General features: G+C 39.9%; 1 protein-coding gene across 18 annotated transcripts in view; it reads right to left on the reverse strand.

The window, feature by feature from the left end:
- GPHN (gephyrin) overlaps nucleotides 1–25074 on the reverse strand; it is a 572379-nt gene that overhangs the window by 103529 nt on the left and 443776 nt on the right. The gene's annotated exons all lie outside the window — the stretch shown is intronic.

The following is a 25074-nucleotide window of genomic DNA, read 5'->3' on the forward strand; positions in this document are numbered from 1 at the left end:
CTTCACAGCTGCACAAACATCTTATGGCTGGAGACAGATGAATTTGTTCAGCTGCCTAAGTCTAGTTTAGAAAAGTACTATGCCTAATATGCTTTTTATAGTGTAGATCTATTTTGAAAAGTGATTATGTAAAAATAGCATCTTCTTACTCAATAGATCTACTCCTTGTGGGCCCGATTCCCACTGTGTTACTCCAGTTTTTGGTGTAATATTGAAGTAACCGTGCTGAATCATGTCTGAGTATTTAGAGTCATATCTGCTTGCTATGGAGACTAACAGAAGTTTTTGTTTTCAAATACTGTTAGCCCTGCAGAGCCAACACAATATAGGATATGTCTTCACTGCAGAGTTAATTCAAGTTATCTACACTCAAGTTAACTTTTTTCATTCTTGCTTGAATCAGAGCAGTCACACCGCGAAATAACACTTGAGCTGCACAGAATAATTGGATTAGTAGTTGATGTGTTGTCATAATTTGAGCTGTGGCCTATACACCGAGGCCAGCCAGCTGTTAAAAGTTAAAAAGCACATCAAACTTTAGTTCAAGGTTTTTGTGTGTGGATGAGACTCAAGTTAGAGGCAACACTAATTAAAACTTGTTATAACTCAAATTAACTTTGAAGGGCAGATAAGCCCTATGAAAGTGTGAGACGTTTGAGCTGGATTCTTTTCCTTCATGTGCTTCTTCAACAGAATTGTTCATTAAAACTTCAAATACAACACCAATGAATTACACCCGTGCAAACCTATTTACAGCAATAGGGTTGCACAGGTGTCATTGAGGGCATATTTTCCTTGTAAAACCTCTTTTAGTGTTGAAGAAGGAAGGGTAGGAAGGAAAGAGACCAGCTTACCTTTTGGATATGAGGTTGAGTTTGTGGGGGTGGGAGCTAGAAAAATATCTTCCTACAAACTGAGCACACACGATCTGGAAATTATTGATGAGTGATAAATGTGGAACCTCAAAGCACCATTTTTCAGTCTCTTTTCAGACTTCTTCAGCCATCTTTTAAGTCTGAAACTAATCCTTCCTTGTTTTCTAAACCTCTTTCTTTCATTCCACAGCAGCTTGCCCCAAACGCATATTCACACAAGTTGGATACTACAGCGTAACACAGTCTACTCATTGTAATGAAAAAACGTATGACAGTAATGTTGCAACTTAGAGTGGGTTATGGTTGTCCTTCCCTGAAAAAAATGGTTATGTTTAAAAATTAAAACCACCCTCCTCCCCATCAAAAATACTACACAGGTAAACTTCAAAATGTCAGTGATGCCCTGATTTGGCCCAGAGTTGTTTTTCCATTTTTCAAGTACATGATAAAATAAAATCTCATTGGAAGAGGAAAATGTTTCTCTTTGAAGGGCAATTCTGGACCAAAAAGGAAGGTATAATGATGTGTGTGTGTGTGTGTGTGTGTGTGTGTGTGTGTGTGTGTGTGTGTGTGTGTGTGTGTGTGTGTGTGTGTGTGTGTGTGTGAGAGAGAGAGAGAGAGAGAGGGAGGGCTGGAGGAGTGAGTGGGTCACAGTTGGGGAAAACCCAAAATGTGTATGCAAAAGGAGAGATGGGCCTATCTGCATAGGATATTATTTAAAATTGAAGAGGCTCTGCTATTTCTCATTGAAAACCATATGGAAAGAGAGAACAAGGAATGGGCAAGTTGCAAAATAATCAAGACATTCAGCAAACTTTGGAATGAAACCTAGTGAAACAACAACACAGTCTTAAAGAAAAAAACAAACAAAAAAACCCACACAAACACTCAGAAACAATCTAATAAAACAAACTAAGTAAAAATATGATTCAAAGGACACAGATAAAAGCTACTAGGGAGAGGAAAAATGTTAGTGGACAAAGACAGTGCTAAAGAAGTAAAATGGAAGTCAAGAGAGAGTCTTCAACAAAGTGTGGGAACAGGATCCCAAACCCATAGCGCAAAGCAATGTTTGCGAATGGAAAGCTACTCCTTTGAGCAATAATAGTTACTCTCGAGTCGTAGCCTCTATTCCTCCTGAGTTCATCTTTAAGCCCTTCCAATCTATAGTGGAGCTAGTATATGAACAAAAACAAGAAATGTATAATGAACAGAGCAGCTGAGACTTGCCGATCTAATATAAAAAAATGTGCTGAAAGAGTACCACTCTTACAACGTCCAGATGACAATGGCAACAAAAAACAGCTGGCTTCAAACATAGCTCTTGGAGGTATTTTTTTATTCTATGAGCACAGAGGACTTCAGATGACAAAGCTAAATTGTGCTTTGCAGTGTCTCATGGTGACCTAATGTTTATCACTTTATCACTCACCTGATTAGCAACATATGCACTGGGGGAAATAATTTGCTTTCCACAAATTTTAAGAGGAATCCATAATTGTGAAAAAACACTCAACTAGACTTGATCATTTCCCATCCTATGCTCTCAGCTGCAGAATACAAACCGTGCTTCAACACAGCTGAAGGATTAATCAATTAGCCAATACTCCCATTTACTGTATATTGCACATTCATAGCCTGTCTTATTTTTTTAACATTGTTCCATTAAAAATTATTTTAAATTTCAAAAAAAGTAGTGTTTTCTAGCCCAAACATTTAACCTGCTTTAGAGCTTTGTGTAAATTGTCTTTTTCATATTTTATCATTTGTATATATTTTGTACCTGTGATATTTTTAAAATCTGTATGTACATCAGGGTTACATGATTTTTAAAATCATGTAACCCTGAAGTAAATATTCTGGTGTACCATCATACACCATATCATGACTTGCTGGGACAGATGGTTTTGGAACAACTGTAATTCTTCCCTCACTCACAGGCTGCTCCAGAGATGATAACCTGTGCCTGTCTCCCATATCACAGGAAGTCTTACTGTTTCTTCTGTCTACATTCCCCTAGCTGCCAATATATTTTGGCAGAGAAGCTCTGAATACATTGGGATCTCATCCAGTATCATTCCCCAGGGTGGCTCAGGAGGAAACAATCAGAAAGCAGAGCATCCACATTCCACTGCCCTGACCTTTACGTCCATAGGATTTTATTATATTTAAATTATAATTGTATTGCCTTGTAATGCAGAGTAAGCCTTGTTCACATGGGCATAAACACCAAACACTATGTGAAACAAAGCATTTTAAATTAAAATAAACAGAGGGAATGGTAAAAACAAGAAACCTGCTGACAATCTCTATCTATCAATCATGACTGGTCTGAGACATGAAATCACTTGTTGCAACAGATTGGATGTGTTTAAATCAACATGATATGTTTTGCAGCAAATCATAGCATCTATAAGGGTATCTTTACAAGTAAAATAGAAAATGACATGAAGAAAAGCTCATGCTACAAGTGAAGTAAAAGTAAAATAAATAAAAGAGGAAAGAGAAGCCTTTACTACATGACCACAATCTTTAGGAATGGTTAGAGAAATTACTTACCTTTTATACGTCATAACAAGATTTAGCACAGAGTATTAAGTCTGCTCTTCATTATGGGAGGTACAGTTAAAAGCCATAGGTTATAGTAAAATGAATTGCTACACAAACATGAAGAGTTTCCAGCCAAATATGAAAAGCTAAGTCTTATGGGGGAACATTTCAACTGAGGTTTAATGCAACATGAAGAACAATTTGTAACAACATCAAAACACATGATTTTACCACCAGCAGTAGAAAGAACCCATTTCTCAAGAACACACAGGACCATAGGAGGCTAATCCATAATCTAGTTACAGGAAAGCATATTCCATTATTAAGACAGCATGCAAAATGTGGAACCACTAGCAGAAACCCAACAGGGAAGGGAATGGGTTGGCCAAGCTGCAATGAAGGAAGCAGGACATGCGAAGCACAGCAGCAGTTATGAATTTGAGAATTGTCTTCGTTTAACTGCCCTATAAATGTCAGACTCATTTAAGAAGTAAGGAAAAGACTATTTTCAGTGTGTTCTACAAGTCATGACTACAGGTTAGTGTGGAACTCTTATCACCTTTTCCTGAGACTTCAATGCCTGTGTAGAAACCAGTTGTACTCTGTGAAAGATTTGGTGCAGTATACTGTTGCTGCCTTTTCCCATCTGTTTCATGAAATAGGCAGAGTGGATAAATTGTATATAATCCACTTTTGGAATACAAAACCTCCAATACATTCAAAACACTTTTCAGTATAAGACTGTCAGCAGCACATGAGTGAGAAGAACCTTAGCACCACTCAAGCTTTAGTACATACTACTGCTTGGCTGTTCAAATTCTGCTAACTTTCACATTTTTCTCCTCATACTTACCTACAGTTAGTAATTACATGATCTCAGTTCCACAAAATTTACTGTGTGTGGATCTTTTGGATGATCCCTCCAATACTGAAGACCTGTCTACTTTCAATTGGTATTAAATATACCATTATTCTATTTTTAGAAGCAGAGGTATACTCTAGTGCCCCTTGGCAAAAAATTTCTCCTTGCCCCATGGTGAAATGTATACATATTTATAAGTAAGTAACATAAAATCACAGCATTTTATAACAAATATCCCAACTCTATGTTATAACTTTGTAAACTGTAATGTTTTGGACTATTATTGTAGGATATTATGCATAAGGTCATGGAGCATAAAGTCAAATTAAATATATGGAGATATCCTATCTCATAGAACTAGAAGGGACTCTGAAAGGTTGTTGAGTCTAACCCCCTGCCTTCACTAGCAGGACCAAGTACTGATTTTTGCCCCACATCCCTAAGTAGCACCCTCAAGGATTGAACTCACAACCCTGGGTTTAGCAGGCCAATGCTCAAACTACTGAGCTATCCCTTTCCCCCTTAGAGTAATGTACTAGGATTTGATGGTTTTAGAAAATATTGTTTTTTATTTTAAACCTATTCAAAGGAACCCCGAAAACTATAATTGTTTTGGTTGAATTAAAATAAAATATAAAATAATTTTGTCTAAATAGGTTATCCATACACATGGCAAATATATATATATAAAATTGTAACATTTTGGTAACATGGTAACATCACATAATGTGGTCAAGAGATTCAAAAGCCTTGATATTCAGGAAAGCATCCCCATTTAGGAAAGTATTTAAGAATGTACTTAACTTTCTTCCTTAATTGGAGCCAAAGTCAGTACAAAATTAAAGAAAATTCTTTATCTGTATAATGGAAATACATTTAAAAGAGACAAAAGAAAAGTGACTTCAAGGGAATATGGTTGGGGCAAATCTATTATTTTCTAACAAATCTTAAAAAGAGGAATATGCTCTTTTCCAAACACTATACATTTCTAATAATAGATTAATCAATAGCTCTAATTTTTAATTTTAGATTTATTATCCTCAAAGGAGATTTAAATGACAAAAAAGTTACAATCAGCTTAGTGTATCCCCAAATCAAAAATATTTTAAAAATAAATTCTTTAGGATTCCAAAGAGGAGAAATTATTTTAGGATATTATTCTAACATTAAATGCTAGATTGGATAGAGCAGACACTAAACAAAAGAGAGATACAAATCTTGATCATCTTTATAAACACATGATGACAGTTTTATCTGTTCTCATTTTATTCTCATCCACATAAACTTTATATGATGATAGATTTAATTTTGATCACTAACACTGGCCTGGTCTACACTGGGCTGGGGGGGGGGGGACGGGATCGATCTAAGTTACACAACTTCAGCTACTCTGCCAATGTGTCTTGCTCCAGTGGAGTACTGGAGTCGATGGGAGAGCGCTTGGCGGTTGATTTATTGCGTCTTCACTAGACCCGATAAATCAACCCCCACTTGATCAATCGCTCCGGAGGTAAGTGTAGACATGCCCATTGTCTTCCAACAACCTATAAACATAGAATTACATGGTCAGCTCTTGTTCCAACCAAACTAACCTTTAATTTGGAAGGGGGCGGGGGAAATCATTCTCCAAACAGACTGGCAGACTGAATTGTTTCCTGTTACAAGATCCAGACAGAGCAGTCGTTTAAAAAAAGATATTACTCATATTTTGAACATAACAACAAAGATTACATACTAAGGGGGCTATCTTTGCAAATAAAGCAGTTATGAGAGGTCATCTTATTAACAGTCTCTTAGTTGAAAAAGTGAGACTTCAAGATAGATTGCAACTGGTACATGAGATGCAAAACCAAAAATCATATAATTAAAAAATAGTTCAAACAAAATCGTACAAAAATTCATCAACTTAAGTTGCAAGCTAAACACCTTGCTAAATGATAAAACAGAAAAAGCTCTTCAGATATACAAAATACTTATTCAGTGAAAAGAGGGACAAAAGGGAATAAAGGGGATAAACTATTAGATAGAAAGCTAAAAGGAAAGCAAACTACCAACATAATCCTCCATGCACGATTAGGAATGAAGAGAGGCAAAAGAAATAGGAGATGTTTTTTCATATTAAAATATTTACAAAAGTTATTTTTGCATTAGAAAAATAAAAATTATGAGCTAGATTGTGCCTTGAGGTAAAGTCCAGAGTATGAGACAGTGAACAGATGTGCTGCCCCAAGAGGCACGCTGGGAAGGCATAGTTCTCAGAGACACTTGTTAGGGATGGGTGAGGGAATACTGATGGGTGAGGGCAATATTTGTGCTTCCCCTGTATGTTCTGTGCTGTCAATTACAAACTGTAAGATCCATATGGTTGCTTGGGGTTATTGGGAGGGGATTGGGCAGCCTTATTACTTCTTGTACTCCCATACAGCCACAAAGGATGACACATTTTAGTGCTAAGTAACATGAACCTCCTCATATTTCATTTAAACATAGCTCTGCTTGAATAATTCATCAGAGAGGAAAAAATGTAGTATTTATAAATGATATGAAAAAATGGTAAAGTCCTGGATTGAGATGGGTTACCAATAAAAATATTATAAATGTTTATAGGGAAATTGGTAGGTCCTCTTCCAGCTACAACAGCTGTTATTCCCAAACCTGGAAAGAACCTTCCATCATATAACCCAATTTCTTTATTGAACTGAGATGTAAGATTCTCACCAACATATTGGTGAACAGACTACATCACAGAGACAATATTAAGTTATCAGAGACCAAATAGGTTTTATAAACAATGCAGATAATCATATATGGGTACTAGGAACATTACTCTCACTAAGATAAAAAAAGAAGCCTCTACTACTCTTCTAGTTAACTGCTGAAAAGGCCTTTGATAGGGTTGAATGAAGTTACTTTTATAAAACGGAATGACTTGGGAATAAGTTCCCAGTTTAAGAAATGGATAATATAAACGGGAGCAGATCTAATACCTTTTCTTTCCAAAGAGACACAGGAAAAAGATGTACCATTGTTATTCACCATTAACAATGGATCTATTTGCCTAATATATATGCAATAACACAAGGATAAAAGGTGTGGCTGAAGGAAAAGAGGAAGTTAATCACCTTGTGCAGTAATGATGATTCTTCAAGATGTGTGTCCCTGTGGGTGCTCCACTGTAGAGGTATCTGCATCCCTGCCCTGCTGATCGGAGAACTTTAGCAGCTGTCCATTCAGCCCATGCATTTGCTGCCCCGTCGTTCTCTGCCATGAGGCTAACCAGCGCTGCACGGGTGAATGCTCCTCAATTCCTTTTCTACCGCAGTCACTGGCAAGAACTCCGTGGTAGAGGGGAGGAGGGTGGGTCATGGAGCACCATAAAAACACACATCTCGAATAAGCATGGTTACTGCACAAGGTGAGTAACTTCTTCTTCTTCTTTTTTGAGTAGTGTCTCTATGGGTGCTTCACTGTAGATGACTCCCAAGCAGTACCCACCACTGAAGGCTGGGGCTTCAGAGTCAAGTCTGTTATGGATGATAGCCCCAGGGCAATGAATATGGTGTCTGAAGCAGAGTCCCCCAAGATGGCATAGTGCTTTGTAAAGGTATGTGCAGATGCCCAGGTAGCTGCTCTGCAGATTTCTGATATAGGGACACCCTTGGAGAAGGTGATGGATGAGGGGGCTGATCTTATACAGTGTGTGCGTATTGAAGATGGGGGTGTTACGGTGAAAATCTGGTAACAGAGTTTGATACAGTTTGAGACCCTTTTGGAGAGTCTTTGAACAGAAATCGCTGTGCCTTTTGACCTATCAGCAATGAAGAGGAAGAGTCTTGTTCTGTCCAAATAGAAGGCCAAGGCTCTCCTCACATCGAGCATGTGGAGGATGGCTTTCCTATTATCCTGATGAAGTTTGGGATAAAAGGTTGGAAGGTGAATGAATTGGTTCATGTGAAATGCAGAAGTCACCCTGGGAGTGAACTTTGGATGTGGTCTAAGCATGACTTTGTCAGGGAAGAACACTGTGTGTGGGGGGGTGCGCCATCAGAGCTGCTATCTCTTCTATCCTTCTTGCCGAAGTGATGGTGATCAGGAATGCTGTCTTCACGGAGAGGTGAGTTAAAGGACAAGGGGCCATAGGTTCAAATGGCGGTCTGGTCAGTCCTTTTAGTACTAGGTTAAGATCCCACTGTTAGAGCCCTGTGCGGATACAAAATTTATATCCGCAGATGTGGATATCTGTAGAGTTGCATGGCTGTAGCGACAACGAGTGAGATCAGCAGGGCCATAGCCAGTGACCGGGCAAGACCCACAGTGGCAAAAAGCATCAGCATGTTGGGGCACCACTCGCAGGAACCAGCATCCAGCTGTCCCTTCCATGCAGCAATGTGCATCTCCTGTCCGGGAGAGTGCGAGCCGCTTGCACACACTAGTGCAGTGGTTCCCAAACTTTCAGCATCCTGCCCCCTTTTTAATTTTTGAGAAACTCTCACACACCCCCACCTCTCCTTTACCATCATCCAACCCCCCCCCGATCCTTGTCCCCTGACCGCCCCCTCCTGGAACCCCCTGCCCCTAACCACCCCCTCCCGGAACCCCACCTCCTATCCAACCCCCCCTGCTCCTTGTCCCTTGACTGCCCCCTCGGGAACCCACCCCCTAACCAACCCCCCTGGTCCCTGTCTCCTGACTGCCCCAACCCTTGGATCCACACCCCCACCCCGTGACAGGCCCCCCCAGGACTCCATGCCTATCTAACCCCCCCTGCTCCCTGACTGACCCCGGGACCTTCTTCCTCTTATCTACCCACCCCCCACTCCTTTACCAGGCTGCTCAGAGTGGCAGGACTGGCTTATTAGAAAGCCTGAGGGGTGGGCGGGCACAAGCTGCACTACCTGTGTGGCGGCATAACTACGGGGGAGGAGGGACTGGAGGGGAGGGGCTGGGGGCTAGCCTTCACGGCCGGGAGCTGAAGGGCCGGGCAGCCTCACACCCCCCATGGAATTTCTTCACGCCCCACCAGAGGGGCGCACCCCCCAGTTTGGGAACGAATGGACTAGTGTGACCAGGGACAGCTATTTGTGAGCCTGATGCCTGCCCCAGTAGGCAGGGCTGTGAGTGGTACAGACATGCTGGAGGAACTGCCCGGGCTGCATGCTGGCTCCTGCGAGCAATGGCCCAACACTGCTGATGCTTTTGCCACTGCAGTTCCTGACCTGGTAGCTGCAAGCCCTGCTGATCTTGCTTGTTGTCACTAAAGCCCTGCAATTCCAATGATATCCACTTTATATCCATGGATATCCGCATCCGTGGATATACATTTTGTATCTGCGCAGGGCTCTACCCATTGTGGGGTAGGAAGTCTGGGTTGAGGAAAGAGGAAACTTATTCGTAGTTGGGTGGGAGAAAATGGAGTACCCTTCTACCTGCTGGCGGAAGGTTGCAATTGCTGCCAAGTGGACTTTTAGCAAGCTAATAGAGTGTCTCAATTTCTTGAGAGTGAACAGATAGTCTAGGATTACAGGTAGAGTGGCTTCATCCAGGGTGGTGCCTTTGGGCTGTCACCAGATCTGAAATCTAGTCCACTTTTGTAGGTAGGTACGACAGGCAGTCTGTAAACCGAACTGAACTGAATGCTTGGGCATCTCATGCACAGTCTGGCGTGAGCTATAACCTATGTGCCCATGGTCATATGCCCCAGATGCTGGAGGCAGTGTCTGGCTGAAAGTTGGGGGCTGGATTGCACTGGCTCTAGAAGCATGGAGAGGCTTAGGAATCTGGATGTGGGAGGAGCACCCTCGCCCAGATGGAGTTGAGGCTGGCTCCTATGAATTCTAACCTCTATACCAGCATTAATGTCAAATTTTTGTGCATTGATTTATAGGCCTAGACTCTGGAATAGATCCATTGTGGTATGGGTGATTTGTTGAGCTTCAATGAAGGAATTTGTCCCGAAGAGAGAATTGTCCAGCAAGAATAAATCATGATGCCCTGGGAGCGTAAGTGGGCTACCACTACTGAGAGAACCTTGGAGAATATTCTGGGGGCCGATGAGAGGCCAAAAGAGAGTACTCTGTACTGGTAGTGGTCTTGGTCTAACGTAAACCTGAAGCATCATCTGTGACTCGGTATGATCGAGATGTGGAACTATGCAACTTGAAGGTCGAGGGCCAAGAACCAGTCTCCTTTTTACTAATGCTGGAATAACTGTTATGAACATGACCATCTTGAACTTCTGAATCTTGACAAATTTGTTGATCACTCTGAGGTCTAGTATGGGACTCCATCCTCCCTTTTTCTTTGGTATCAGGAAGAAGTAGAAGCCTTTGCCTTTTAGATGTGTGGGCACTGGCTCTATGACTCTTATGCTGTGGAAATGGTTTATCTCCTGTTGTAGCAGGCTCTCGTGAGAAGAGTCAACTGATTATTATAGTGTATTTGTTGTATGGTGTTCATTAGATAAACAAAGTCTAATATCTTCCCTTAATTATCTCATACAGAAAACTTGGGGTGGAGACTAGGGAGTTCTGCATCCTGTGTAACCAGTACACTATGATGCAGTCTTATGCAGTCACTGGTAAGTTGACTGATGAATCACTTGGTTTAAGGACTGTCTTGTTTGTTGTCCTGTCTGACCACTATTAAGACATGTCCAAACACTTTGCCTGTTCTAATTCAATTGCTTTTTAACTTAGTGTCTGTCAGGAAGGCTGAAACTCCAATAGTGATGTAAATAAACTCTTATCTTCTGGCACAGAACGAATTGCTCTCTGACCTTAGCACACATTAACAGGACTAACATTTTTAATAGCGCTCCAGTCATCTTTCTTTCCTCATCCCTTGTTTTTAAATGAGGCTTTCCGCTACTTTCACAGTTCTCTCCCTTGTCCACAGTAATAGTCAAATAAATTATAATACCACAACAACCCAATTCAGACAATATTGCTCGAAATGGAAACTATTTCCTCACCTGTTTTAAAGGGATGACAGTGAAGTATATTTTTAAAAGGGTTTATCAAATTTAATATAAATTCCCTACAAGAATATATATAAAAACATTATTAAGGTTGCAAAGTCAAGTACTCAAAAGTTAGGCAATACCAGAATTCAAGTTATCTGTGCAATCCTATTTTTTCCCATAATGAGTGTATGGATTATGATAAATAAATTACATGATAACATGCATTTTTTTTCACAGGAGACCTGCCAGAGATGGATGATGATAAATGTGGGGCTGGCTGAAAAACAAGAATTCTGCTTTGTGAAAAATTCTGAGATTTGAGAATTTCATTTAATTTTGCATTGGGACAAAACTGAAACTTCCTGATTTTTGTTTTTAAATTAAAAATGAGAGACACTTATCCCAGAATAGCCAATAGTCCAATGGTTAGGCTACTCACCCGAGACAGCAGAGTTCAAGTCTCTACTCTGCCTTATTTAGAGCAGGGACTAGAACATGGGTCTCCCTCATCCAAGGCCTAACCACTGGCTATTCTGAGACAGACCAGTTTCTCTGTCTCTCGTTTTGACCAGGAATCCCACTCTGGACTTTCCCAATGACATTTTCATAGAAACCGATACATTTCTGCAAAAAGTGTCAGGTTTGATGGATTGGCATTTTCTGACAAAAAGCCTTTGTCAAAAAATTCATAACCAGCTCCAGTTAATTTAATGAGGCAGTTGGTCAATATTTCTTTTTATCTCCACAGTTCAATGAGGGGGTCTCATGTTTTGCTTATCGTACAGCATCGTACACCCTGCTCTGAATACGGAATTATTTTATTCCATCATGGGTTTTTCCATTGCATTTAGCATTGAAGCACTAAATACCTTACAAATAGAAAGGCATTTATCTTAACACCATCCCTGCGAGGTAGGGAAGTACTTCCATTTTACAAAATGGGAAAGAAATGTATTTAAACCAAACTTTTCAAGAGTATCTATTAATTAACTTGAGACACCTAGGACTGGATTTTTTTTGGAGGTATTGAGCACCCAGAGCTCCCTTGACTTCAGTTGTTTTTGTGAATGCTCAGCTCATGAAAATCAACCACTATGTGTCTTAGGAAAGACACCCAGAAAATGCTGGTTTAAGTGACTTGCTTGGCATCATGTAGGAAATCTGTACCATAGCAGAGACAGGGATAGAACCCAGTACTCCTTGGAACCAATCCAGTGTCAAACTACAATATCATCTTCTCTCTTGCTGAAGCCCATTACTCATTTGAACCTTCTAACTTCTGCAATTAAGTCATCTGACAACAGCGTCATTCCCCATCCATTTTGCCAATTTTGCAATCTCAATCTAAGATTTTGCCCTGTAACAAATGAATAAAAATATAATTGCAGAAAAATCTGCTTTTTGTTTAGTTAACACTTATTTGTTGTCAATGTCTGAATAAACAGCTGACAGGGAAAGGGAGAGATCTCTTTATTCAAAAAACATTGTTCCGACCACTTCTGTTGGGGTCTGATAAAAGGCCTATAGGAGTCAATAGGAATCTATCTTTCCATTGACTTTAGAGGGTTTGAATCTGATCCTTCATGTCTGAGAAAGCTCACAACCTGCATCTTACATCTTCAACTAGTCCTCCAGTAAAATCAGCACAGACTAGATGTGACATTCCTGACACTTCTGAGGTAAGGGGGTGAAAAACTCTTTAAACCTGAACAACCAACCTTTCAGACCTTTGTCTTATAAGGAAACAAGAAAAGATGCACAACCCCTTTTTTTTTTTATTTTGCAGGTCACCTTTAAGGGCAAATTCCAGCTTCCCTTCTAAGCCTTCTTTTTACAATGCTTTCTCAAACAATTTTGGGGAGAAATTTTGTATGCGTGGTGACAGTCCAAATGAGATTTGTAGACCTTGAGGAAAACTAGTTGGACCATTTTTCAGTTATTTGAGAATGAAAAAACACACTTTTCCCATATAGTCCAATCAGAAATTTTGAACTCAGATAACTTTAAAATAGTTGAAACTACAAGTCTTGAATTTATCTTGTTTTTGCACCTTTCCAAGAGACTTAAAAAACAGCAAAAGAGCTAACACACTGCTCTACTTATATGTTCTGTTTGAAAATCATGGCTCCAGCTTCTGCATTATCACTGCATTGCACTTGTGAGGCATATATATGCTCACCATATTTTTTTCCCAGGGGAATATTTCTACATAGACATTAATTACAACAGAATCTTAGCGATAGGAAATTTCCTACAACCTATGCATAAAACTCAGTTTCCAATCACTTATAACTTCACTATTTAAAAAAAAACAAAAAAAACCCCAACTAGCCTGGAGATCAGTCTTTAGTGAGAACAGGACATAAAAAAAGTTTGTAAACATTCACCTGTTCTGATTCATAAGTCATAATAAATAAATAAATAAATAAGCACTAACAGATATTTGCAATGCGAAAAATCACATTTTTCAACCTTCTATAACTTAATGGATGAATGGATTTTGCTCAGACTTTCTCAACAATATTTTCATTTAGGCTGGGAGGTCTAAGTGTGGGAAATTTCAGGCTATAAAGAAAAACATCCGAGAAAGATTCGAGTGAGTAAAAATAGGATATGAAAATCCCAACTTAATTTTAACTAGAGTGGTCATTACAATGATTGATATATGTAGTACTCTTAAGAGACAAGCACACAGTACATGTACACTGTTAAATATAAGGTGTGATAGCGTCAGGCCAGATGGTTACAGGAGAGTGTTAGAAGGCAGATATATTAGTCCCAGATTAAGTAGATCCCCTTTCCCTGGGTAAGATAACAGGGGCAGTTCCAGAACAAACAGGAACTTGCTGGAACCAACTAAGGCAGGCAGGCTAATTAGGGCACCTGGAGCCAATTAAGAAGAAACTGCTAGACTCAATTAGGACAGGCTGGCTAATCAGGGCACCTGAGTTAAAAAGGACCTCACTTCAGTTTGTAGTGTGCATGTGAGGAGCTGGGAGCAAGAGGCACTAGGAGCTGAGAGTGAGAAGGCATATTGCTGGAGGACTGAGGAGTACAAGCATTATCAGACACCAAGAGAAAGGTCCTGTGGTGAGGATAAAGAAGGTGTTGGGAGGAGGCCGTGGGGAAGTAGCCCAGGGAGTTGTAGCTGTCGCCCAGCTGTACCAGGATGCACTCTAGACAGCTGGGGTCCACATGGCCCTGGGCTGGAACCCGGAGCAGAGGGCAGGCCTGGGTTCCCCACAAACCTTCCAACTCCTGATCAGACACAGGAGGAATTGACCTGGACTGTGGCTTCTCCCAGAGGGGAAGGTCTCTGGGCTGTTTCCTGATCCACATGGTGAATCTCTGAGGTGAGCAAATCTGCCAAAAAGTGCAGGACCCACCAAGGTAGATGAGGAACTTTATCACAAAGGATGAATAAAACTCCTTTCACAAGGAGTAAACAGATTAAACAGAGTAAAGTACATGAATCATCAAGAACTGTTGAGAAAGTAAAAATACATTATGTGAATCTGCTTTGTGTCCAGTATAAAGTATAGTGAATTTTGCTTTATGAAGAGGCAATTATTCATGGAGAGTGCAACAATGGCCGTATTACCTTTGTGGGGGGCGGAATGCTTAAAGTGAAATCAGGATCATCATGGCTGAATAGCTGGTTTATTTCAGAGAGTTTGTAACGGGTACAGGATGAACAGAGGCTGAAATGGAGCAAATGCTGCTCTAAGAACTATATTGTCAAGTGTAAGTTACAATAGCATTCTAAAAGTAATCATTAATAACAATTGCAGGTAACAGGATTTGCATTAGAAGTCTGCCAAAACGAAAGACCTATAGGCAATTTGCCAGGAACTGGAAGCCTGAAGGCTTTGCATAACATTGATCAGAATCCTCTATGACCATCTTGAATATGGCAGTGCAGCCTGCAAAAATCACAAGGCCCAGCATAGATTGCTACAACTTGAGCCAACAGGTGTTCAGACCTGTAGCTAAAGTTAAAGGTGATGGCAACCATAAACTGCACTGTAGAAATCATTGGGCTGACTGATGGACTACATTGAAAACAGAATATAGACTTGGCTGGGTTTCAGGCAACACTGATTCCTAGAATTGATTACAGAAAGAGATATAGAAGACAGGAGTTAACATGCTAGGATTAAGCATATTCCTTTTTTCTTTAAATGCATTTTTTCATGAAATCATAGATATGCAGACAGAGAGGCTTGGGGAAAAATCTTTTTTCCATGTTAGAAAAATTTTCTTTTTTAAATTGCAAAATAGGAAGTTAGTGTAAACATTGATAAGGACAGACTAACATTTGTATTATAAATTACTGACATAGAAAAAGTTGTACAATATAGAAGCTGACAATATGATTTATTAGAAACAGTTTCTATCCGCTACAAACATGAATAAATTAGGTCACATTTGATATCATTTTAAATTGGATGATTGTGCCAAGAAATCTTACAGCAATACAATTAAAGTCGGTTTTAATTTGGTTTAATTATTTGTATTTCAGAGATGGAGCCAACTTCTCAAGGATGCTGCTCTTGAGGCTGACACAATTTGCAGTTTAATACATCTTTTTCCTGGATTCATTTTGGTTTTGGTGTCTAGCACCTCACTTTTCCTCCTTCCTAATCCCCAGAACAGGTGTCCAATGTCTGGTGAAGACATCCACAGCTATAGGTACAGACACAGGTCACAGATCAAGCAACAACTGTATGAATGAAGTGCCAAGATCGTTATGATTTCCTTCTCCTCTCATTCTCAGGAGGAGTCCCTTTGCTTTGCCAGGCTCTGAGAGTTCATGGCTAATTATTGCAGCTGCAAACCTAAATCTAACTAGTTAGATTACAGCTGCATTAACCATTGTTCCTGAACAACTGTGCAGAAGCTGGCACCATGATTTTCAAACAGAACATATAAGTAGAGCAGCCCAAACAAAATCACTGGTAACTGCTGTATGCTGGACAGTAGCAAGGTGCTCAATAAAGAGAAGTTAGTGGCTGGCTAGAATAGAAACCCAGGATACGTGCTTGACCAGGATTATTCTGCCCTGCATGGTGCAAGGCAGGGTAAAGCATAGGGAAATCCTATGAAAATATATAATTTAACTGGATGCAATTATGAGCAAAGGGAGAAACTATGAGACTAGTTGTGGAATCTCCATCATTAGAGATTTTTAAGAGCAGGTTAGACAAACACCTGTCAGAAATGGTCTAGATAATACTTAATCCTGCCATTAGTGCAAGGGACTGAACTAGATGACCTCTCGAGGTCCCTTCCAGTCCTATGACTCTATGACTATGAAATGTGAAGCTAAATCACACCCGAGTCTAAACCATATCCACTGAATCAAAAGAAAAGACAAAAAGGTCATTTTAGATCTTCTAGTCCACCTCTCAGGCAAAGTCAGTGCAGTATTGTTCCCTATAGGGATTGCTAAGAGACACTAGTCTCAACCACAGTTAAGGATGAAATGTCTTCCTGCTCCAAGGAAGGAGAAAAGAGGGAGAAATGTACAGATGAACAATTTTAGTTTAATGATTTGAAAATAACAGAACTTGAGAGTGCCAAGTTGAGTACAGTGGAGAATTCTTCCTCAGTTAAATTATTTTTGATAATGTGGAATATCAATATTAGGTATTATGGTATGATACGATATGCTATATATTTCTCATTAATTTTTTATTGCTTTCTTATTGAATATTCTGAGTTTTTATTTCATCTCTGTTTGATAAATACAGAGCTGGGACATTATGACAAAAATATAAGTATATTACTTTGAATAGATATGACTTCAACAAAAATCTAGATTATGAAGAGACTTCCTTTATAAACCCAGTTTTTACTATCTCCCTAAATCTAAAATTGATCCATATAAATTATCATAGACATTTTATGCCAGGATAGATTTTATTACTCAAGTCAGAGGCAAAATGAACAAGGCATTTGTAAGATGGGTAATTGAAAAAAAAATGGTGTTTTCATTTTTGGGAATTTTCCTAACTTTCTGGAGCATCCACCCAGGAAAAAGGTCTAGTCCAGAAAGATTTGTTTTAATTGGTTGTACCTGGCTAGTACTGCTTCCTTAGACAGAAGTCACAGTAGCTCTCTGAGCAGAGCAGCAGTAGGATTAGGCCCATATTTTCTTTCTGTCTTGAATGTGGGATATGCCAGTGGGTCGAATTAGGGCTTAAGCAGTGGGCACTCTGAAGGGACCATATGAAGCTGAAAAGATATACTAGTACAAACATAAATGCAGGTGTTTTTTTAAATGAATTTTATGGTCCACACCAAATAGATTGCACAAAATCTTTAATGTCAGCAATAATACAATCATTTTCACTTTCAATTTAACATAGGAGAATTTAGATAAATATCCATGCATGAGATAAAGTCAATGCCCTATTTTTGCAATATAGCTAGTTCTTATATCAAGAAAGGCTCTCTATCTGGGTATGCTGAAGTGAATTCCACATGTAGGATTTTCCCTGAGACTATTGATCCTAACATGGAAGTGAAGGTGATAGTGTTAAGCGGTTCTGGTCACTGTTCTAGTCTGTACATTCTCTTGGGTAGGCTGACTGGATCCTAGGTGTGTCATAAACTTTTGCATTTTAGCACGCCATGAAGGGAAACACAAACTTGCCTACAGGTTGCAACTTTGATTTACTTCATCTCTTAAGCTTCCAAAATAAAACAGCAAAGAATCCTGTGGCACCTTATAGACTAACAGACGTTTTGGAGCATGAGCTTTCGTGGGTGAATACCCACTTCGTCGGATGCCGTATTCACCCACGAAAGCTCATGCTCCAAAACGTCTGTTAGTCAATATAAAAGGTGCCACAGGATTCTTTGCTGCTTTTACAGATCCAGACTAACATGGCTACCCCTCTGATACTCAAAATAAAACAGGTGATTTCAACAGCAAAATAAAACATGAACCAACGAAAGAAAAAAAAATCAAGGAAAATATAATGATAAAAATGTAAATCACTATAAAGGGAAACTGTCAAGTAGTTGAGACCCAAACTTGACCTACTGTTTGAAACTGAAAGAGAAATTCCGATGAATTCTAATTTTACTTAAAAATACTCTTATTCTATCAAAAGGTATTTAAAAAACAAAGCAACGAAACAAGAACAGCGAGCATTCACATAATTTCATGCATAACATGTAGTCTCCTTTTGAACTCACACCCCTCATTGCTGAGTCACAGGTGTGTAAAAGCAGGTGTCATTCTTGTTTGCCCTTTTACAAGTTGAAGATGTTGTCAAAGGACAAAATTAGCATGTAAATTACAATACAGTGAGCTCAAAAACAAAGGGAAGAAAAGCAATATTCAGCCAAATGAAAGCAGCACTAGCTTGGAGAAAATAAATGTTATTTTCAAGCTTTGAAGAGCATTTTTACAAAGAGTAAGTATTCACCAGGGCACTCTGGGTGGGCAATGCTGATTTAATGTAACATGTCCAATGATGGATTAGTAGTTCTGTGATGGGGCTTAATCCCCATCACTTGTAAGACAACAGAAAGAACCTGATTAGTTATGCGCTATGCCTGGGAGATTAACTAATTGCCTCTTGGCTAGAAGAGGTGGAGCTAGGCTGAACAAGAAGCTGAGGGAACTCAGATAAGGGGAGATCTAGAAGAGAGGAGCTAGGAGAAGTATTCTATCCCTTGGAAGGTCCTGGAGGCAGGTCTGCTGGTTTGGGACTGGCTCTGGCCAGGATGCAGCACTACAGAGTAGGCTTATCTCCTATGGGGGACCCTAAAGTGGAGATGAATCCCAAGCAAGGATCTGTGAGGACTAAAGAATGAGGCAGGAGGCTGTGAAGGGTGGAAAGCCAGTTTAAGTGGTACTTAGATTCCCAGCAGGAAAATCCTGGGATGTCAGTATCCTGACAAGGGGAGTATTTTAGAGGCAAGGATGTGCATCTACAAGCTCTAGTCATGTTCACAGAATCATAGGGTTAGAAGGGACCACAAGGGTCATCTAATCTAATCCCTTGCCAAGATTCAGGATCATGGGTGGCATGTATAAGAGGTTTGGGGTGCCTAAGCATCCCCAAAAAAGGTTGGCCATGCAGGAGGGCAAATGCCATGGATGTGGCATCTGTCACCTCCATTTGGAGGTGTGCCAGCCTGCCGCTTTTAGAGTGCTGGAAGCCAAGCTCCCTAGAAGTGGGTGTGGGGCTACTGGTGCCTGAATTGTGACTATGCCTGTGTTCCACCCAAGGCCCCAACCCTGCTTGGCCTCTTTCCCCCCTTCCCCTCAAGGCCCTGCCCTCACTCTGCCTCTTCCCCCTAGAACCTCTTGCTGGCTGCTCACTCCTCTCCACCAAGGGGGAGGAAGCAGAGAGAAGTGAGTGGGAGGCTCGAGGGATGGGGTGGAGTGGAGACAGGAAGAGGCAGAGTGGGAGTGAGACCTCAGGAGAAAGAGGCGGAATGCGAGGAGGGGCCATGATTCATGCAGTAGTGGCCCCCGCACTTCTAGGGAGCTTCTGGTGCTTGTGTGTAAGCCTCCCCCAAACAGAAGACTCATGTGCTGCCTATGTGCAGGTTGTGTTAGACATTTAAGACACCCCAACTGAGCTCTGCTTGGGTGCAGCAGAGAAGAGGAACCTCAAAGGAGTTTTTGTCTCATTGATCCTGGGCCGCTTAGCGCAGGCATATGATAGAGCTTCTAAAGAGCATTGGACTGGTGCATGGTCCCTCAATGCTCTTACAGCAACAGAGGATCAGGTGTAGCACTGCTCTGACATGCCACTGAAGCATTCCTTCCCTCCCCCATTGCCAACACAGGGGGTGGGGGAGCAGTTGGCAAAGGAGGTGGCTACACTACCAGCTTTCTGCCAGAGAAGAGCTCATGTGGGCACAGGGAATCCTCCACTGGTTATAAAGACTGAAAAGTTAAAAGCAAATAAATGAATAAAGAAAAACCACTAAAACAAATTACTGCCCTTTTACATGTGACTAATTTTTTGTTTGCACTTTTCCTTTCATCACAGTCAAAGTAATTTCTGTTTGCTTAAGGATTTATTATGTGCCAATCACCATGACAAGTTGGCATGTTACATTATCTAAAAACAATGCATTAATCAAGACAGTCTGCAACAGAGTGCAAAAATTGCCATTCTTTGATAAAATCCCACCCAAGATAGAAACATATAATTTCCTCATTACACATGAAAGCAAAAGACCATGCACATTTTACATTACAGACCCAGTGGAATACTGGGAATGAAGTCCTATTTTCTCATTAGATAGTTTGCTGGTCTTCAAAAAGAGCACTAAAAGCATATCTACGGTAACATGCAATTCAACCTTTAGATTTTATTTTTTGTAATAGCTATTAATTTAGTCTTTGCCTTTATATTTAAAAATATTTTCACGATTTCAAAAACTAATGATTTCATAGATCATACATTTCCTGACAACTAACAACTGGCTGAGGCCTCAACTCCTGCAGTCACCCATTAATTGCCCTAACAATTATCCATATACATTGCTTCTAATATCTGGCAGACAATCATTGAAAAGTTCTACATAATTATAATATCAAAAGGAACCACCACTGACATTAATTTGCCCCCTTGTTGGCAGTATCCCAGAGAGGGCAAGGACTAAATGAGCTATGATGATGAACTCACCCTTAATTTCTAGATAGGGTTTCTTTAGGTCATACCGAAAGCATATTGACATGTAGGGACAATATACAAGAAGCTTGCACTATATTGCTCATGCTGTATCTTCTGTTTATAAACAAAGGACATTAATGTTGTAGTAGTATCCAGGGCTGTTAATCTGGCACCCTTCATTGGTGTTAAAAGTTCACTTGAAAGCCATTTTGCTCAGGAGAAACAGCAAATACCATCAAACATATTGCCCTAGGGGAATGTAGGGGTAATTTTTCACAGGGCAGAGGCCCAGCTTCCTTTTTTTGTGGGGACCACTGGACCCTGTAATCAGAGATGCAAGTACAATCACTTGTGCCCACAATTGAACAAAAGGTGAAGAATGTGAGTGCAAATTTTGCAACCACAGATTGTACCTGCAAAAACTGAGGTCACCCTTTTGATAATTTGCCCCATAGTTATATGAGCAGTTCCTTATTACCCTGTCAATCTTTTGTCTTCAGGCATTTCTCCTCTGGGAAGAGGATGTGCTCACTCCATTCAGAAGCAAATGTGCTAATTGTGTAGTCTCTACTGACATGCAGAGACCAGCACAATCACTTTATTAATGACAGAATCAATGCCCCTCTCCCACCATAAATTAAAAACATTTATGATAAAATGTGGGGTGCAAAGATCAAAAATATATCTCCTACTCTATAGATATTTCATTTGTCCACTCATAGAGCAAGATTAGCAGAGTCTGTTTACCATACAACTTCCCAGGTTTTCAGTTACAGGAACATGTTACTTTATGGCAGCAGAACACTGGTTCATCAATTTCAATATTCTGCTTTAGAAACAGGCCAATATTTGATACTTCAGAGGAAAGGGAAAAAAAACATAATGTGCCTAGCCAGCTGTACAATGCTACATTTGTAGGAGAAACATTTACTCCTACCCCAGCTTAGTTCTAAAAACATAAGATTCAATTATTCACAACTTGGCACATATAACTATAAATGTAATTAAGGGCTATAACTTTATCCAGCCCTTTTAAAAAGCCCCACACTGTATTTGACTGAATGACATTCTGACACAGGAATTCCATAGATTGATTGCATATTCTATGAAATAGTTCTTTTTCATTCTGCTAATCTTACTAGCTCTTAATTCCATCAAATAGCCCCTTTGTTCTTGTTTTGTCAAATAAGGATAACCTATAGTATTTTACTATAAAGGGTAAGCAGACAACCAAATCTAATTAATCAGTTTCACAATCAATATATATTCCATAACTACCCTTGCTTGGGGAGAGGAAGAGCTATACATACCCTTACTGCAGATTTCCCATAACACAGATAATCTTGTCTCCCATCTATGGGACATATCTAACAATACAGAGAACACGTGAGAACAACAGTGCACACTTTAGTGCCTCCCTCTTTGCAACTAGTTTTTCATGCTCCACTGTTTTTGGAAACTGGGGGATGACATTATGATGAATATTTGATTGCTGCTACACTTTCAACAAACATATTGAAAGACTTCCTTCATTACTTTCAGCACACATAGCACATGCAGAAGCGAGAGCAAGAGCAAGAGAGAATGACAGTGATAGTAAAATGGCTGAGATAAAAAGAAAGATAAAATAATGGGGCCATTGAAAAACTAAGTGTTGTTTTATTAATTTAGCAGGCTTAGTTTTATACTTTGGGTACAGTATTTTTAAAGCACAAAACTAAAAGCCAAGTACTTTTAAATGTGTAAGTGCAGCCAATCTGGTCTAATTCTTGAAGTGAATAATTATTACTATTTAAAAAAATAAAATGTTGCTTGTTACATTTTGTAATGACTGTCTAATGAGTCAATGACAGGCACAGTTATACTGGATAACTGCTGAGTCAGCACCATTGTTAGCTAATATATTTCCATCTTTCATACCTAACCAACAAAAAACCCTAGTTAACATTAATAAGAGTTAAAGGCATGAAGCTTGAGGATTTTCACCAATGGGGAAAAACTTTAACAGCAACAAATAAAACATACATTTACATAGTTTGTCATAATATAGTCTTAGAGCATTAAAACTCCACTTCTCCTAAAACAAGGAAATCTCTTTTTTTCAAGGAACTAGAGAACAGAAAAGTCCCACTAGCTAATGTGTATGTGTACTATCACCCTATAATGTCTAGAGACTAACAGACTCTAAAAACCTAGAAATGGCTAAGAGTAAATAGACATTCTGATGAACTGTTCTTTCCATCAGTATGCAACAAATTCTTAGGTTGGCCATGCTTATAGACACTCAGAGGCAAGTCACTGGTGAATAGTTTTTGGCACTGAGGAACTGTGTCACATGTTCAGTTTTCCACCTGTATCTGGCAGAAGCAGCTTGCTGAGCTGTCTTCACTTGGAAAAGGCCACAGACTCTGAGATTTGCAGGTGGTGTTCCTCACTTATCTTTTTTTCTCTCTCCCTCCCTCCTGCGAGACCCTTAACTGACACATGTCAGAGGGCGAGTGGTAGGAATAGGCAAATGCAACTAGTCCTCTATACACCAGTGCCCGTCTTCTCCAGCTGTGAGGGATTGGCTCTCCCTGAACCACCAAGAGGGACAGACCTATCCTGGCCCCTCTTAGGAAGCAGTGTAGTGCATTTTAGGAGACAAAGGAACAAACACCTTCAAGGTGGTCTCTGGCAGAAAGGCGTTTCAGACAGCTCTTTGTATCTTCTACTGGGTGGAGAAACAAAGCCTAACCGTGTCAGTCTCCTGTATACAGGGAAAACTTAACATTCAGGACACCTGGTTGAGTCACAAGGTTTTTTTTTTCAGCAGAGCGGGAACTGAACAATACTGTATTTCTGTGAGTCTCCTGGAGTGGCGGATTCTGTATATTGACTTATTTGTAACAGACCTCAACAAAAAGTTGGCTTCCCTCTGCTCCTGATATTTGGAGATAAGTATATGTATTTGAATTCAGCTGATGAGACCTTCAGACCTTTTCCTGTCTTAGCTTGGGTGGTCAAGAAAATCAAAGTAGATGGGGCATATTCCTAATGGCCTTGTATTGGCCTTACAAGCCCTGCTTCTCCCATCTGTGGGAAAATCAGTTGTCCCTCCCTCTCAGTTATTTCTCATCGAAGATCTTCTAATGTATGTAAAATGCATTCTGTTGTCAAGACATGGACAAGATCAAACTGGTGGCCTGTAACCTGAAAGGCTGGACCATTGAGATTTGGGTTACTCTGATCAATTAGTAGGTATCTTGCTTCAGTCCACTAACAATGCCACTTCTGTCATATTTTAACGTTATAGTGTTATGAGCCCACCTTTAAGTTTACATTAGTATAAACTGATCTTTCTATTACATGGATTCAGTAAAGGATCCATGTGGCTAAGTTGGGAGTCATTGGGTATCCTCTGGGAGATAGAGTCTCGTATCGCACCATGCTATTTAATTAAAGCAATGGCAAATTTTCTTCTTCTAGTCAAAACACCTGTTTCCAGATATAAGCCGAATTTAGTAATGAGACAATTGATAGAACAAAAACTAGGCTACTACTTCATTGTTTTCCTGCTGAATAGAGAGTGACTTTACCTCTGCAAGAAGGAACAGTAAACTGAACGCCGTGGATATCAAGAAACCATTTGTCCAGTGTTTTCTTTGAGTGGACCTACAAACTACATTCTGATTTTACACCCACATAAGCTTCTCCTTAACTCAAATTATTATTCCTGTTCATTCTGCCCCAACCCTTCCCACCCTTAGGAAGTAAAGTGGCATTAGTTGGGTGTCTATTTGGCTATAAAATTTTATTTAACAAATCAGATTTTCATCACACAAGAGGAGGGGTGGTTTGTCCAGAGGTTAGATTGTTAGCCTGGGACATGTGAGATGCAGGTTCATTTCCCTTACTGTGTTATCTTGGGAAAACCAGAGCTTCTCTGTGCTTTAGTTTTCCAGGAGTATAACAGTATTTCCTTAACCCCCAAGGGTATTGTGAGAATAAGTATATTAAAGGATGTGAGCATGAAGAGACTATAATAAAGAGGCCATAAAATACCTAATATAGATAGCATGTGCTTGTAAGAACAAAGACCGTACTGGTGGATACAGGCAGCAATTCCTGAATCATATACATAGACTGGTAAATCACCGTCTTCTGCCTTAAGAGCATTCTATAAGATCATTTTCC

Source organism: Mauremys reevesii, linkage group 4 (assembly GCF_016161935.1).
Source record: "Mauremys reevesii isolate NIE-2019 linkage group 4, ASM1616193v1, whole genome shotgun sequence".
NCBI classification, from domain to species: Eukaryota; Metazoa; Chordata; order Testudines; family Geoemydidae; genus Mauremys; species Mauremys reevesii.